Genomic DNA, 5,129 nt, shown 5'->3' on the forward strand with positions numbered 1-5,129 from the left:
AAAGTGTCGTAATCTTGTTTCTGACTATGTTATAACAAAATAAAATAAAATAAAAATAGACACATCAATTTGTACCAGGAAATAAAGTTCTATCTTCATTATAACAGCGATGCTTTATCAAAATTTAAACGTAAGAACTATAATAACCTTTTTTCAATGTTTTTCATGCGTTTAGTTTGTGTTGAAACTTTTTTTTTCATTGAACAAATTTACATTTAATCTGTATATTTACAAAGTACGGATAATATAGCGGATATGATAATGTGTTATTACCATACAACGTTTGCCTTAGCTTTTGTAGCTTGTTTCTTATGTAATCTTCAAGCAATTAGTATAAAATTGATCTGAGTAAAGACCTGAGTTCATCAATTGATTCCTAGATACAGATTCGTCCTTGGGGGGAGTTTAATTAAAACAACCATTGTTCACCTGGGAACAATTTCCAAGTTATTACTTCTTTGATTGCTGAATCCATCTTGATAAATATAATTGTTATGGTTTGGTTACTTAGTTTGAGAGAAGTGAAAACCAACTAAGTCAAGTGTGTTTTTTAAAGATGACGTTTGCTTTAGTCAAATAACAAAACAAATGTTATGTAATAAAACTGTCTTGAGAATTCAGAAAGTAAACTTCATCTACTTAAAACAACTATACTTACACTTGATCTACTAAGTTCCAATGTCCGATAGGAAACACTAGGAGTCACTTTAAACATAACTCACAAAATAATGTTTTATGTTTTCAGCCCTAAAATGATATTTCGTGCATTCATGATGTTAGAAAAACACGTAGGTTCAAGAAGTATTGATAGAAATGAATAAAAAACCTATAACCCTAGCGCTTTCGAAAGGCGGACCTTTCTTCTTCAGGGGCAAACTTTGTGCATTGTTACTTTATTAAACCATAAAACGTTGACAGAAGAACATCTAATGTAAAATGCATTGGTTTCATTATAACTACACTTGTTTAATATACCTAAAAGATTGAAAACATTGTGATAGAAGACACTAATGTGACGAATGGGTGTATTTATCCTTCAAACATCTGTGTTTCAATTTCTTTAGGCCTATGGATTTAGTTTACGAAGCTAAACTTGTACAATAAAACTTAAAACTTGTATTATCTTTTAAATTTAATAATTGAGTATTGAAGTGTTTTCTAGACATTGTGTAGGCTTATTTTGAAATTAATGATTTGACCAGAAAAAAAAGAGGTAATGAAAATATTTTTATTTTATTATTAGATTATGGAGGAAGTAAAATGTCATTATTAAAAACAAATAAGTGAAAGAATTATGACGTCAACGTAAAAGTACATAATTAGAAACTTTCGCACGTTTTGTGGCTTGAGTTGTCAAATTAACGAAGTTGTGATTGACTTAATTAATGCCACAGCGGCATCTATTGGCCGCCTTGGTATTGTGTGCACTTAATATATATTCTATAAATTCGAAGTAATGTTGATAATTTATATATTTACTATAAAGAAAATAAATTCAAATCCAGTACAAATTGAAATCTTCTCTGGTTTGGTGTTAAACTATGACTACAAACTGAAACCTTCCCTGACTTGATGTTTAACCATGACTACAAATTGAAATCTTCTCTGGTTTGGTGTTAAACTATGACTACAAACTGAAATCTTCTCTGGTTTGGTGTTAAACTATGACTACAAACTGAAACCTTCCCTGACTTGGTGTTTAACCATGACTACAAATTGAAATCTTCCCTGGTTTGGTGTTAAACTATGACTACAAATTGAAATCGTCTCTGGTTTGGTGTTAAACTATGACTACAAACTGAAACCTTCCCTGACTTGGTGTTTAACCATGACTACAAATTGAAATCTTCTCTGGTTTGGTGTTAAACTATGACTACAAACTGAAATCTTCTCTGGGTTGGTGTTAAACTGTGACTACAAACTCAAGCTTTCTTTGGCTTTCTTAGTCAACCATGACTACAAACTGAATCCTTTTATGGCTTGGTATTAACAATGACTAGGTTGCAACATGTATTCCAAGAAGTCTGTAACGAATTTCAAAAACTTTCAGGCAACTTCTGTCCAACGAAATATATATGTACCTACTTCAGTGCCGAAAACGGCAATGACTACAAAATATATTATTTATATTTAAATGGTGTTATTCTTTGCTTTTTATTATAAGGACATTTAATTATGTTTTCCGGTAACTGTTCTTAATGAGTTTTTGCCTCTGTTATTGGTATGACACTAAAATAAAACGTCAACGTAAAGGATAATAGCTTACGATCCTCTACTAATTTTACTGTCGTTTCATTAACTACTGTAGGGTATTTACAGATATCCCGCTACTCTTCCTATTGGCTCCAACGTTCAGCTCCTCGCTTGTTTATTATGCAAAACGAAATTTGGAATCAATAACACAAAACTTTTAGACAATTAGGAATTATAATCATTATTGCTTCCCACAAGCATTAACTTTAAATGGCTGCGAAACGACCTTAGAGGAGGAAATTAACATTGTAATTGGTATAGTATCCTAATCAGACAGGGTAATCGGCTTAGTATATTTCATATACTAGGATACAATAAATTTCAGCATAATCACACTTTAACTATCCATTACTTCACTTTAGATAAATCAATAGATACAGTATAGAAGTTATTATGTATACATTTGACACTTATTTTTTGTTTTTGTTCCTGTACTTTAACAATATACATGTGTTCCGTGAAAATAATCACGTGTTTCTTTTCTTTTTAGATTCGAAAGATTAATATTTTTTGTTCCTTACATTTTAAAACTTTTTCATACACACACACACTCGTTTTTATCGCATGTGCAGTGTGAATAGCGTGTGGATAACGGCTGTGAAATGCAGCGCTAGTCACATTTGCCAAGGGTCATTCTCCTCTTGGGTGTTATCAAACTTTCCCATGGAACCCGTCGCTGGAAAATGCTTTAGACTTGTACTAATGTATTCGCTATTACCATCGATCGTGTAGGGTTAAGAACACCAGGAGACTGTGTTTTCCCTATTTTAATGTATGACACGGCCAAGTAACGATGTTAAAAAGCCCTCTTGGAGATTGAACTTATTGTAATACATATATTGTGGCTGTTTCTCTCAGAGAAGACTATATTTTGTTTTATTTTTAACCCTAAGATGTAATTCAAAACACAGGGAACAATTAACAATGTGAACCAGTGTATAATTTCAAAATGACTAAAACCAAAATTATAACAGTTAATTAATAAAAGAGTTCAATTGTACAATCGAAAAACTAAAATCAGTTCAGGTGATATTGTACTACATTACATTTATTGGATAAAGATACAACTATTTATTTCTATGCAATTAGAGCAGTAGGCCTATGCACAAATGTCATATTGGATGGCGTTTTGTAAGTTTGTTACATACATCTGTATAGCAGGTTTAAAGTATCTCAGTCAGGTTCACGTACAGCTAACAGCACACTTCTACAGAAACGTTATCTTGTTTAATTGGCCAAATATTAAAAGATCGTTTTAAACATTTCTTTATCTGACTTTTATTGGTTACATAAATCACGTAAACGCTCCTTCTAATTATTTAACATTTCTGGAGATACAACTTTATCCATATATAACGAACAAGCTAACGAACATAATTAGCACGCTCTTCTTTTTTTTTACGAAACTGAGACGCAATCTTGACATCAATAAAATAAGCTTTATTTAAAAACAAGAAGAGTGATCGTGCGTTTTAAACAGATAACGGAATCACATTATAAGCATTTTAATGATTGAAAGGACTGTCTGTGTGGCTGTGATTCCTTTAATATAAATGCATAAGACATATAATGATACTATTGGGATGTTAGGTGCGTACAGCATCTGTGTAACTAGCTCCAAACTGTTGCTGGTAAACTCTGATACCAAAACAAAACAAATACTTATTTCTGCCGCTACCTCAACAATATCGCTGTTAAATACTGCTATAAAAAACGTTGTGCGTACCGCTCTCTCCACAATTTGCTAGTAAACTATAATCCAAAAGCGTTGTCTCTAGCGTGTTACTTCTACACAGTCATTGTTAAACTTTGTTCTAAAAAACTTATCTCTGCCGCTTCCTTTACATAGTTGCTGATAAAATCTAATCCTAAAAACGTTGTCTCTACCGTGTTACTTTTCAGACTGTGGTTGTTAAACGTTGATCTAAGAAACATTGTTTCTGCCGCTACCTATAAATGTCGGTGATAAACTTTGATCCCAAAAACATTATCTCTATTACTACCTCTAAGAAATCAGTGGTAAACTCTTGTCCATAAAAACGTTCCCCCTGCTGTTACTTCTGTATTGGCGCAAGTAAACACTAACCTCGAATACCTTATCTCTGCCATTACCTGCACACTGTTGCTGGTAAAATCTAGTTTGAAAAAAACAAAAAACGTTGTCTGTGCCGTTATCTCCATATGGCTGTTGATGATATCTGATGTAAAAAACGTTGTCTCTATCGTTATCACTACACTGTCGCTAATAAATTCTTATTCAGAAAACGTTGTCTCTGCTGCTATACCTCTACAATATCTGGTAAATAAACTTGGTAGTTTGTAGTTCATTTATAACAAATAAGTAGATTATAACAATAATATCTTAAATGTCACTCTGCTGCATGAAGCTTATTACTCGAAATTTTAACAACTCGGAAGTAAACTGCTTTCGTAGAAGCAAAATACTTTTATGTGGTAATTAGAACAGAAGACAAATATGTAGTAATTTTCCCAGAATCTGAACAGACTTCCATGCATTTATATTAAGCAGTTTCTGAGGCGGCCATCTGATACTTTTCATGAGAAACCTTTCATATCTTATGAACGTTCTACAGATTATCCACAAAATAACTGTGTTAGATAGCTCCTCTAGGTCATCCATAAAATAACTGTGTTAGATAGCTCCTCTAGGTCATCCACAAAATAACTGTGTTAGATAGCTCCTCTAGGTCATCCACAAAATAACTGTGTTAGATAGCTCCTCTAGGTCATCCACAAAAATAACTGTGTTAGATAGCTCCTCTAGGTCATCCACAAAATAACTGTGTTAGATAGCTCCTCTAGGTCATCCACAAAATAACTGTGTTAGATAGCTCCTCTAGGTCATCCACAAAATA

The sequence above is a fragment of the Limulus polyphemus genome, unplaced genomic scaffold (assembly GCF_000517525.1).
Source record: "Limulus polyphemus unplaced genomic scaffold, Limulus_polyphemus-2.1.2 Scaffold1318, whole genome shotgun sequence".
Taxonomy (NCBI): domain Eukaryota; kingdom Metazoa; phylum Arthropoda; class Merostomata; order Xiphosura; family Limulidae; genus Limulus; species Limulus polyphemus.